At 49.3% G+C, this 11,989-nt stretch overlaps 1 long non-coding RNA gene and 1 other non-coding gene across 2 annotated transcripts; one reads left to right on the top strand and one right to left on the bottom strand.

Annotated features, from left to right (window-relative positions):
• The first annotated feature begins 457 nt into the window (after window positions 1-457).
• Window positions 458-5,957, top strand: LOC142071941 (uncharacterized). The gene is made up of 2 exons (XR_012668199.1): window positions 458-934; window positions 1,735-5,957. It is a non-coding gene; the product is annotated as an uncharacterized LOC142071941 (long non-coding RNA).
• Window positions 5,958-7,432: 1,475 nt separating this feature from the next.
• Window positions 7,433-7,504, bottom strand: TRNAE-UUC (transfer RNA glutamic acid (anticodon UUC)). Its single transcript has one exon. It is a non-coding gene; the product is annotated as a tRNA-Glu (tRNA).
• Window positions 7,505-11,989: the final 4,485 nt, after the last annotated feature.

Below are 11,989 nucleotides of genomic sequence, written 5' to 3'. Positions count from 1 at the left end.
ATCTCCTCCCAGGTGCAAATGTTTCTATGCTCCCCCTATCATCTCCGTCCCTGAGGTTTTCACAGATTAGAAGGTGGGGAAAAAACGCACTCACGATGACATGTTTTCCGAGCTCATGCATTCCTCCTGCCCTGATAGGGCACAGCTTAATGCATGGAGGTATTCAGTGGCAGAGGCCGGGAAAGCATTAAGTGAGCATGAAGAGCAGAGGCAGGAGGTGATGCTGAGGCTAATGGGGGAGCAAACAGACATGATGAAGCATCTGTTGGAGCTGCAGAAAAGCCAGCAAGAGCACAGACCCCTGCTACATCCATTGTATAACTGCCTGCCCTCCTCCCCAGGTTCCATATCCTTCTCACCCAGATGCCCAAGAACATGGTGGGGAGGCTCCGGGCACCCAGCCGCTCCACTCCAGAGGATGGCCCAAGCAACAGAAGGCTGTCATTCAAACATGAAGGGTTAATGTTTAGCTAGTCCACCTGGAAGCAGGCGGGGCACACCCTGACTGTTTCGTAGAAGCAATGCACACATTGCTCTATCCAAGGACAAGGGCTAGATATGAACCATGAGAACTTGATTGTTTGGACAGCAATTGTGGGAGGCTTTCTTAGCCTGGGCTCAAGGCCTGAGAACCAGGATTGTAGTATATAAAAGATGCAACTAAGTATATTAATCAACGTCATACATTCCTTTGTGTATCTTTTTGCGGTAGCAGTGTGTAATGCTTAGGGGGGAGAAATATAATAAAAGGAGAAGGTGGAAGGCGGGGGGGCAGAGAACGCCCATCTCAGCTGACCAGCCTGCCTGCTTGCAAAAAGCTGTGTTCTGTCTCATCATTAAACCGCCACAACTGGCGCCCAAACGTGGGGCCCTCAGCACTCACCTCACCCGGCAAGGGTTTCAGACGCGTCACTCATCCGCTTCGCGGATCCCGGTGAGTATTTTTCATTGTGGTAAGTATGGGAAGCTCCCTCTCTGCTTTGCAAGTGCAACACCGCAATGAGCTGCAGTATTTGCTGCGTAAGGCTCAGCATGACTGCCCGGCTCGAGCACTTACTCTCCTGCTACAGGAGGTGTGTGCCAAGTGCCCGTGGTATCCTGAAGCCGGAAGCCTTAAGCTAGCAGACTGGGAGCGATTGGGCCAGACATTGCACAAAGAGCCTCGGGCGCCCGTGCAGGCTTTACATGCCTGGCACCTCTGCCGCGATGTGGTACAGCGTGTCGCCTCCGACAGGCCCTCCCTCGCGAGGCTGGTGATCTCACCACGCCCGTCTGCTCCTGCAGCCATCCCCCCTCCTGGTGATGCGACACAGCGTGTCGCCTCGGAAAGGCCCTCTCCAGCACCAACAGAGGGGCTGCCGATCCCGCCGCCCCCGTCCGCTCCTGCAGCCATCCCTCCCCCTGCTTCGCCCCCAGTGCCTCTATTACCACCGCCTCCCTGGCCTTCCCCACCGGAGCCGGTGTGTGATCACCCTCCCCCCGTGGGGTCATCTGCATCTGCTCAGAAGCTTTCGCTGGTGCAACAAATGGTTCACGCAGCGAAAGCTCGATCAGATCTTACAGCAGAGGAGCTGGCTGATCTGGTCTCAGTTTTCTCGGTGACCTGGCAGAATGATGACCAGGGCAACCCCGTGGGCACCTGGACCACTTTGTCATACTCGGTGGTTAGAGAGGTGAGGAAAGCAATTCGTGAGTTTGGCCTGACTAGCACCTTTGTGCGTGGTCTCGTTGAAGGGATAGGTACTGGGTACTCCCTAATCCCTGAGGATTGGAAAACGCTGCTGCGCATGATGTTGTCACCCAGTCAGTATGTTATTTGGCTTAGTGAGTATCGGCAGATGGCAGAACGCCAAGCTCAGGTACATGCAGCGCACGGTATCATTTATGAGCAATTGGCAGGGGAGGGCCCGTTTGCTACTATTCAGATGCAGTCTCAACTCCCTCAGGCTGTCTTCCCCATTATTTCCACCTGTGCCCAGCATGCTTTCAAGAAGGTCCCGGATTCAGGCAAGCCTACCAAAAGCTTTGTCAGTATCCGTCAGGGTGCCTCAGAGTCCTTTTTGGATTTTACCAACAGATTGCATGAGGCTATCCTCCGGCAGGTGGATAACACTGAGGCAGCTCACGAGCTCCTGTTAAAATTGGCAGTTGAAAATGCAAACGAGGATTGCCGCCGTGCTCTCCAGGCAGCACAAGCCTCTGGTATTTTAGAGCTCTCAGACATGCTGTGGGCGTGCCAGAACATTGGCACACAAGCCCACAAGGCTGGAGTTCTGGCTGCCACCCTCAGAAAAACTGGGAAGGAGGGGAAGCGTTGTTACCGCTGTGGTAAGGAGGGTCATTTTCAGCGGGAGTGCCGCTCATCTAAGGCAACAGCCCGACCCTCAAAGAAGTGCCCCAAGTGTGGGAAAGGTTATCACTGGGCTAATCAGTGTCGTAGCGGGTCGGGAAACCGCGCGACGGGTCCCCCCCGAACCCAGGGCCAAACGGGGGTGTTTCCTACTCAGGCAATCGCTCCTCTGCCTTGGAATCCGTAGACTCTATGAGGGCGGCGACTCCTGGAAGTGCAGGGCTTGATTTGATCATGCAGGAGGACACTGACTTTCGGCTGCCAGGGGAGGTCTGTGCCATACCTACACAGGTGACGGGACCTCTCCCTGCCGGCTTTGTAGGTCTTGTTCTCCCTCGCTCACATGCTGGGGAAACAGGGCTTTTTTGTCATTCCAGGGGTCATTGATGCTGATTACACTGGCATTATTAAGGTTCAGGTGTGGACTCATCTTCCACAGTCGCTCCCGCGTGGACGGTCAATTGCACAATTGATTTTAGTCCCCTATCAGGTGCCAGCTGCCGAGGATCGAACTTGGGGCGGAGGCGGCTTTGGATCGACGTTGTCTCACTTGCCGTCTCACAGCGCGTCTTCTCCACTTGTTGCTCTGACAATGTCAGTCCGCCCCTCGAAGCCTCAGTTAACACTTCTCTTAGATGATGTTCCTTTTACAGGGCTGGTGGACACTGGAGCTGACGTTACGGTGATTCGTGATTTGGAGTGGCCGGTTAATTGGCCTACGGTTCCTTCTAAAGAATTGTGGGGGATCGGGGGTAGCAAACCCGGGCGCCAAAGTTTGTCTTGGGTCACGGTCTCTAAACCGGGAGGCCGTACCCTTGCTACTATCCGCCCTTTTGTGCTCCCTGTCCACCTCAATATTTGGGGCCGTGATTTACTTACAAAGTTAGACACCACCCTCGATATTAACATTTGATGGCCCAAAACCCTCCCTCACCCACCGTGCCCTCCGCCTTACCCTTGGTATGGCAATCCTTAGAGCCCGTATGGATTGCTCAGTGGCCCCTCCCTCTAAAAAAGCTAAAAGCACTTCATTCGCTTGTGCAGCAGCATTTGCAAGCACAGCGACTGGAGAGCTCCACTAGTCCCTGGAACACCCCGGTGTTTGTTATTAAGAAAAAATCGGGTGCTTGGCGACTGTTACATGATTTAAGGGAAATAAATAAACGCATCCAACCTATGGGCCCCTTGCAATTTGGCTTGCCAAATCCAAATTTAACTCCTCAAACCGATCAACTTTGTGTGTTAGATTTAAAAGATTGTTTTTTTTTTACCATCCCCCTTTGCCCTCAGAATTAGCTGCTGTTATTTTGGCCTTTCAACCTTTTGCTGATTGTCCCTTTAATTTAATTGTGGATACCTATTATGTTTATTAGGTAATTGATCATTTACCCCTTGCCCTCATTACCCCTCAGGTTGATGCAGACCTCCTTTGCCTGTTTTTGTTTTTGCAGCACCTTTTTGCCACTTGTCATTTCCCTTATTTTGTTGCTCATATTTGCAGTCATACCCCTCTGCCTGGGCCACTCACTGAGGGCAATGCACGCGCCGGTCGCGCGTTGCGTGGTCAGGTAAATTCCCTTTTTTCTGACCCCATTGAAAGCCATGCCTTTTTTCATCAGTCTGCCTCTGTTTTGGCCCGGCAGTTTCACATTCCTGCTGATCATGCACGTTCCATTGTTGGTTCCTGCCCCCACTGTGCTGCTGCTGCTCCTACTTTTTCTTATGCCGTTAACCCCCGAGGTACCGCAGCAAATCAGCTGTGGCAGATGGATGTTACTCATGTGCCACAATTCCGCCCCTATTTGTTTTTACATGTTTCCGTTGATATTTCTTTAAGTTTTTTTTGGGCTTCCCCACAACGTGGGGAAGCCACTAACAAAGTTATTCACCATTTGCTGGCCTGCCTTTTTGTTATGGGTCGCCCCTGCCAAATTAAAATAGCTATGCCCCAGCCTACTGCTCTGCAGCCCTCTCCACCTTTTGTGCCCGCTGGGACGTCCGTCTTACACACGGAATCCCTTATAATTTCATGGGCCAAGCCATTGTTGAACGTGCCAATCGCACACTCAAAACCTTGCTAGATAAACAATTAAAACAAGGGGAGCTGCGTCTCCGAACCTTAGGAGACATTTAACAACAAATGCATATCCTCTTGTTTACTTTAAATAATTTAACACTGAATGCAGATCAGCAGACCCCCGCGGATCGGCATTTTCACAAATCTGAGGTACTGGAAAGACCACGTGTCTATTACTGTCAGCTGCCCGATCCACAGTGGCTGGGCCCAGTACCTCTAATCACTTGGGGTCGGGGATATGCTGCTGTGTCTCTCCCTGCAGGACCGTTGTGGGTTCCAGCTCGGTGTGTGCGACCGGCACTTAAACAACATGGCATGGCACCAGGGACTGTCGAATCCCATACCGGAGTTTCAGCTGACCTTGGAGGAGACCGCGTTGCCCCCCGAGTCGACAACGACGGGACGGAAACGGAGGAGGCGTAGCGTCCCAAGCCAGCCCGTGACATGGGGAGCAGTAAAAGCATTGGTCGCCGCGGCTCAACGAAGACTGGCAGCAGATCAACAGCCAGAGACTCCTGAGACTTTGTTTGTGGCGATTCTTGCCCAAATCACTGCTAATTCTGTGATGATTGTGTGCCTTTTGTGCCTGCTATTTCCTGTAGGGGTTGGCTCGGAAGCGCCTCCCCCGTTATAAGCCCGAATGACATATAACATATGGGAAAGATTGGCTTCAATAGCAAATGTTACCTGTGCACGTGTAGTTAATTGCACTAGTACAAAGGTGCCCTTGGGCTGTCGAAAAATTTCTCAACCCCTTTTAAATTGTTCCCATGCTGTTAATGTTTTATATAATTATGGCCATATCATCCTACCATCAGGATGGGTTTTTACTTGCGGTTCACGCACCTTTAATTACATTCCTGCAAATGTAAGTGATGGCACCCTTTGCTGTTTTAGTAGAATGATATTTATATTGCCTTTTGCTGGTGACAATTGTAGTAAAAGAAGTGTACCCCTTTTAGATGATTATATTGCAGATGTTGAGCTTTTGGTTATTTTGTGTTTGTAATCATTGGGCTTACTTTTTGCTGCTGCTGTGTACAATGTATTCTTTCCTTGTTAAGATTTTGTAAAATTTTGCCCTGGAAAGCTCCCCAGGTTATGTCCTTGTCTGTCTGGGAGTTAAATAGCATGCCAAATATTAATAAATAAAAAACGGGGAGATGAAGGGTTAATGTTTAGCTAGTCCACCTGGAAGCAGGCGGGGCACACCCTGACTGTTTCGTAGAAGCAATGCACACATTGCTCTATCCAAGGACAAGGGCTAGATATGAACCATGAGAACTTGATTGTTTGGACAGCAATTGTGGGAGGCTTTCTTAGCCTGGGCTCAAGGCCTGAGAACCAGGATTGTAGTATATAAAAGATGCAACTAAGTATATTAATCAACGTCATACATTCCTTTGTGTATCTTTTTGCGGTAGCAGTGTGTAATGCTTAGGGGGGAGAAATATAATAAAAGGAGAAGGTGGAAGGCGGGGGGGGCAGAGAACGCCCATCTCAGCTGACCAGCCTGCCTGCTTGCAAAAAGCTGTGTTCTGTCTCATCATTAAACCGCCACACAAACAGCTTTGATTTGTAGTGTGGCTACAATAAGCTATGTGGCCTTGTCCTTCCCTCCTCCTGCACCCCACCCCACCTGGGCTACCTTGTCAGTTATCTCACTTTTTAAAAAATTAATGAAGAAAGAATGCATGGTTTCAAAACAATAGTGACTTTATTTCCTTTGCCAGCTGTGATCGAATGGGGGAGGGTGGTTGGCTTACAGGGAATTAAAATAAAAAAAGGGGGCGGGTTTGCAGCAAGGAGAAACACACACAACTGTCACACCGAAGCCTGGCCAGTCATGAAACCGGTTTTCAAAGCCTCTCTGATGCGCAGCATGCCTAGTTGTGCTCTTCTAATCGCCCTGGTGTCTGGCTGCTCAAAATCGGCCACTAGGCAATTTGCCTCAACCTCCCACCTCGCCATAAACGTCTCCCCATTACTCTCACAGAGATTATGGAGCACACAGCAAGTAGCAATAATGGGAATGTTGGTTTTGCTGAGGTCTAACCTCATCAGCAGACAGCACCAGCGAGCTTTTAAATGTCCAAAGGCACATTCTACCACCATTCTGCACTTGCTCAGCCTATAGTTGAACTGCCTCTTACTACTGTCCAGGCTGCCTGTGTACGGCTTCATGAGCCATGGGAGCAAGGGGTAGGCTGGGTCCCCAAGGATAACTATTGGCATTTCAACATCCCAACATTTCAACATTTAATGGACTGGGAACCAAGAAACCTATAGTAATGGCTTTGTAAAGTATGTATAATTCCTGTATGGACACATGTATTTAAAGAACATTTTGTTATTACCTTTTGAGTTTTTGGCTAGCTGTTCTTCAAACTCCTTTTTGGCTCTTCTTCTTACATTTTTACATTTAATTTGGCAGTGTTTATGCTCCTTTATATTTACCTCACTAGGATTTGACTTCCACTTTTCAAAAGATGCCTTTTTATCTCTCACTGCTTCTTTTACATGGTTGTTAATCCACGGTGGCTCTTTTTCAGTGTTTTTTAATTTTGGGTATACATTTAAGTTGAGCCTCTATTATGGTGTCTTTGAAAAGTGTCTATGCAGCTTGCAGGGATTTCACTCTAGTCACTGTGCCTTTTAATTTCTGTTTAACTAACCTCCTCGTTTTTACATAGTTCCCCTTTCTGAAATTAAATGCCACAGTGCTGGGCTGTTGTGGTGTTCTTCTCACCACAGGAATGTTAAATGTTTTTATATTATGGTCACTATTTCCAAGCAGTCCTGTTATAGTTACCTCTTGGACCAGATCCTGCACTCCACTCAGGACTAAATCGAGAGTTGCCTCTGGATTCAAATGTGCAAGAATTAGTACTTTTCTGCTAAAGTTTTTCAGTCAGATTACACAAGGATTCTTTCTTATTTCATAGAAGATTAGGGTTGGAAGAGACCTCAGGAGGTCATCTAGTCCAACCCCCAAAATTTTGCTGTTCCCATACCGGGAGTTGAACCCGGGCCACCTGGGTGAAAACCAGGAATCCTAACCACTAGACCATATGGGAGCTGATATTTGAGGAGTTATATAGTTACATAAGTATATACAATGTAAATGTTTGCTATTACATTGTTTTCACTTATCTGTGTCCTGTTATAATGTATGTAACATTCAGTGGCACAAGTACAGTGGTACAGTCCAATAGGCCATACCAGTAAGATATTTATAGCTGTACAGCGTACTGGAAAGACAAAGGAGAAGCCCGCCCCCAGCCCCGCTGTGACACTGTATTTCAGGGGAACACCCTGCATCCCCATGTTCATCCTAATGACATGGTTATGTTGGACTAGATTGATAACTGGTATATTTCTGACATGGGCAATGTAAGAAAGAGTGACTCCACAGCAGACCCCAGAATTTGGCCTGACCATTAGAAAGAAATATGTTTCTCAACCACCCTGCTGAGTCTGTGCTGATTGAAATTGCCTGTCAGTTTTACAAGATCAGTGTTAATTGTAGAAGCACATCCAGAGACAAAGAGATTGTTCTAAAAGTAACAAGATAATAGCTGCCTTTATGGCTGGTACAACTTTGTTTTCCTGAACTCTGAATAAGATGTGTGAACCCCTCACTCCTGCATGCTTATCTTGTTCGTTTCCTTTTAGATATAATAAGTGGGATGAATAGACTTATTGAAGTCTGCCATGTCCCACTGATTTTAGAACGGTTTGTTAAAGGATGGGTAGATGATAAAATGCAGATGTGACAGGATATACATTGGAGTGTGAGTGTGATTGTATGCATGTATGTATGATTGAATGAGGAATGAAAGATTAAAGGTTGAGGTGCCAGCCTTAAAATAAGATCGTCTGGCTAAAGAAAGCAGTGGACGAGATAGCCTGATAACCCTGAGGGCATACCTGTGCCAAGGACAAGAGGGCTGAAGAACAAGATAACATACTGTCATTTTGTCATTTCTGTGTCATCTGCATGATTGACTATCACCTCAAACATGAGAACAGTGATTGATTATCATTTCAAACATGAAAACAACATGATGAAGCAAACCCTTTAAACTTGTATGAGAATAAATCCCTATAAGAACAGACCCTGAAGACTGAGGACTTTGGGTTTGATTCTGCAAACCAACCCCCAGCAGCATTGGATGCACATCTGACAAGGCCCTGCTCCACCCTCATGTCCAGGCCACCTGGCCAGTGACTTGGCATGAGCAACTCCTAGGCTGGTAACGATAACAACTTTGCAGAACTTGTGTGTGTATGTGTGTGTGTGTGAGTGAATGAGATGTTATAGCTATAACTGATTGCTTACTCTGATTCTTTCTGTATTCAAAATAAACGTGGCATTTTGCCTTATCCCCTTTAATAAGATCCTGCTGGTTTTTATTTTATTGGTATAACAATTGTGTGGTATCCAATGCAAAGTTTGTCATGTCGGGTGTCTTCGGAAGGCTCACAATGCACTGAGCATTGTTGTTATGGTAATATTACAGGTTGTAATTTCATGTATGTAGTTATGAGGCTGAAAATGTGTCGTCATAGCTTAAAACAAGTCCAGGCAAAACTCCAGTAAGAGGGGCAGTTCACACCTCATCAGGGCATGCAAGGGGCAAACCCAGCCCAGCCGCACAGGAACAAAGGACACTGGCCTAGGCAGCAACAAAGGATCTGTTGGACTCTCAAGTGAGTCACCCCCCTTCCCTTGGTCAGTTTGGGACTACGATGAGGTAATGCTCACCTGACCTTGAAGGGAGGGCAAAGCCAAGAGGGAAGAAAGAACATGATAAAAGGGAGAGACGTTTGCCATACTCTTCTTCTCTCTTCCACCTCCATCTACAGACACCACCACCAAACAACTGAAGCACTGATCAAAGGGGAGAGCCTGGCTGAAGGGCAACCAGCCAGCCTGTGGTGAGAAGCATCTAAGTTTGTAAGGGCACTGAAAGTGATAAGATCAGCTTAGAATCCATTTTGCTTTTATTTCATTTGACCAAATCTGACTTGTGCTTTGACTTATAATCACTTAAAATCTATCTTTTGTAGTTAATAAATTTGTTTGTTTATTCTACCTGAAGCAGTGTGTTTGGTTTGAAGTGTGTCAGAGACTCCCCTTGGGATAACAAGCTTGGTACATATCAATTTCTTTGTTAAATTGTTGAACTCATATAAGCTTGCTGCATCCAGGGGGAATAATTGGACACTGCAAGACAGAGGTTCCTAGGGTTGTGTCTGGGATTGGAGATACTGGCTAGTGTCATTCAGTTGCACAATCCAAGCAGCAGCTGGCCAAAAGTGCTCACTCATGTAGCTGGGAGCAGCTTTCATGCCAGAGGCTATGTGTGAACAGGAGTGGGGGTTCTCACAGCAGAGTAGGGTAAGGCTAGCTCCCAAAGTTGAGGATTGGAGTGACCTAGCAGATCACTGGTCCAGATAACAACAAGGGAACATCACACCCGCCCCCTGCCCTTCCATGGAGCTGCGTCTCCTCCATCTGTACAGCATCCCCGCCGGAGGACAGGGCTGGGGTGGTTCTGGGGACGGTACAGGCACCAGAGGAGCTGCCAGAAGTCTGCTCCTTTCCCCACTGGGGACTGCAGTGGGGAAAAAGAGTAGAACACCAGCAGCTCCTCCGGCACAGCTGTACTGCTCCCAGCTCCACCCTCCGGCAGGGCTGCTGTACAGACAGAGGAGACACATCTCAGTGAAAGGGCAGGGGGAGGGGCTGGGGGCAGCACAGCTGTGCTCTCCCAGGAACCACTATGGGGAAAGGAGCAGAACACGTGGCCGCTGGGCAGCCCCACGCCGGCAGCTCCTCCAGCGCAGCTGCTGTACCACTCCCAGCCCTGTCCTCTGACCGGGCTGCTGTACAGACCCCAGGCAGGAGGACTCAGGAGATGCAGCTGCATGGAAGGGCTGGGAGTAGGGCTGGGGGCGACACAGCCATGCTGGTGGAGATGCTGGTGTGGGACTGCCTGGTGGCCCCATGTTCTTGTGCTCCTTTTGCCGCTGCGGTTCCAGAGAGCCCTGATCTCCCGGGAACCGCAGTGGCTAAAGGAGCAGAATGTGGGGCCGCTGGGCAGCCCCATGCTGGCAGCACCTCCGGCGTGGCTGTACTGCCTTCAGCCCTACCCCCAGCCCTTCCACGCAGTGGCATTTCCTGAGTCCTCCTGCCTGGGGTCTCTCTGTACAGCAGCGGAAGGCAGGACAGAGCCCCCCCACCAACCCCTGGTAATTTGGGATGGATATTCATCATGAGAAGACTGCAGGGGCCCCAGGCTGGGGGGCAGGAGGCAGAGGAGTCACGTGGGGAGGTCATGTGCCCACCCCCACTTTGTGTCACTCCCATGAGTGCAGTGTACCAGCAAGAAATGAGTTCTACTTGCACCACTGGTAAAATTCCATTAACTTTCATGAACTTTAAGCACCAAATACACTCTTACACATTTAACAATCACTTTGATCTATACTAATATACAAATGAATTAGCTGGCTTCTAGCTATCCATCTGTAAACGTTCAGTGAGGCCTGGGGGTTTGGCATGAGCTGGCACCTGGTCTGCTAGCATCAAACAGCACACAATCTCTCTGCCACAAAAAATGGAAGATCAGAAATGAAAATACTCATTCCTATTTAGCATTACAGCTACAACTCCAATCTATGACACCACGGGAGCAAACTACCCCACACAAAAGCAAATGATAATTACACCCCCCACTTACACTAATATTTAAGCAAGTGCTTTATTTTAAGCGAGTAGTCTCATTTAAGCCAAAGGGCCTACTCTCATGATTAATGTTAAGCATGTGTACTTGCAGAATAGGGATCTGAGACACTGATTCAAAATCCAAAAATATTGCTGAGAACAAAGTGATCAAAAGCAACTTGGCCTGAAGCAGCTCTCTCTAGTCTCACTGCACTGAAATCTGCAAAATGAGGGCAAACCCTGGGTTATTTTTTGCTGTCTATAGGGGAAAGCTGCATTGGTTTTTAAACGGATACAGTGAAACTGGCACAAACTTCTGTGTGGATGCTCCTGGTGCAGTTTGAGCGGCTTACTTCTGTTCCACTTCTGCTTGTTCCCAGCTGACTCAAACCCACTTACACCGACGGAGGAGCGTCCACACAGGCGGCTGCAGCAATTGCCTAACCCGGTTTACATTCCCCCCTTAGGCTGCTATCCCAAGGCCCTCCCCGAGATAAGGGGCTTTCTATGGCCCGAGCGGCAGCGGAGGGGTCCCCGCTTGGCAGCACGAGTGGGGCCCGCCCCAGGGCCAGGGCCAGCCACCCGCTCGGGCCTAGGCTGGGGCCAGCGAGGGCGTTGGGCCCCAGTCCGAGAGCGGCCCCCGGCGCAGGCCTAGGCGGGAGGCGCCGGCGGGAGCCTGGCTCCCCGGCACAGGCGGCCCCTGAGCGGCGCACGGCCGGCTGGGGAGGCGGAGCCGGCGGCCGCGCAGTGACGAGGGCAGGGCGGCCGGGAACTTGGGAAGGCGGGAGCGCCGGGGCGGAGCTGCCTCTCGTGGGGGCTCTCGCTGTGT

The sequence above is a fragment of the Caretta caretta genome, chromosome 4 (genome assembly GCF_965140235.1).
Source record: "Caretta caretta isolate rCarCar2 chromosome 4, rCarCar1.hap1, whole genome shotgun sequence".
Taxonomy (NCBI): Eukaryota; Metazoa; Chordata; order Testudines; family Cheloniidae; genus Caretta; species Caretta caretta.
This window is presented reverse-complemented; position numbering and strand designations above follow the sequence as displayed.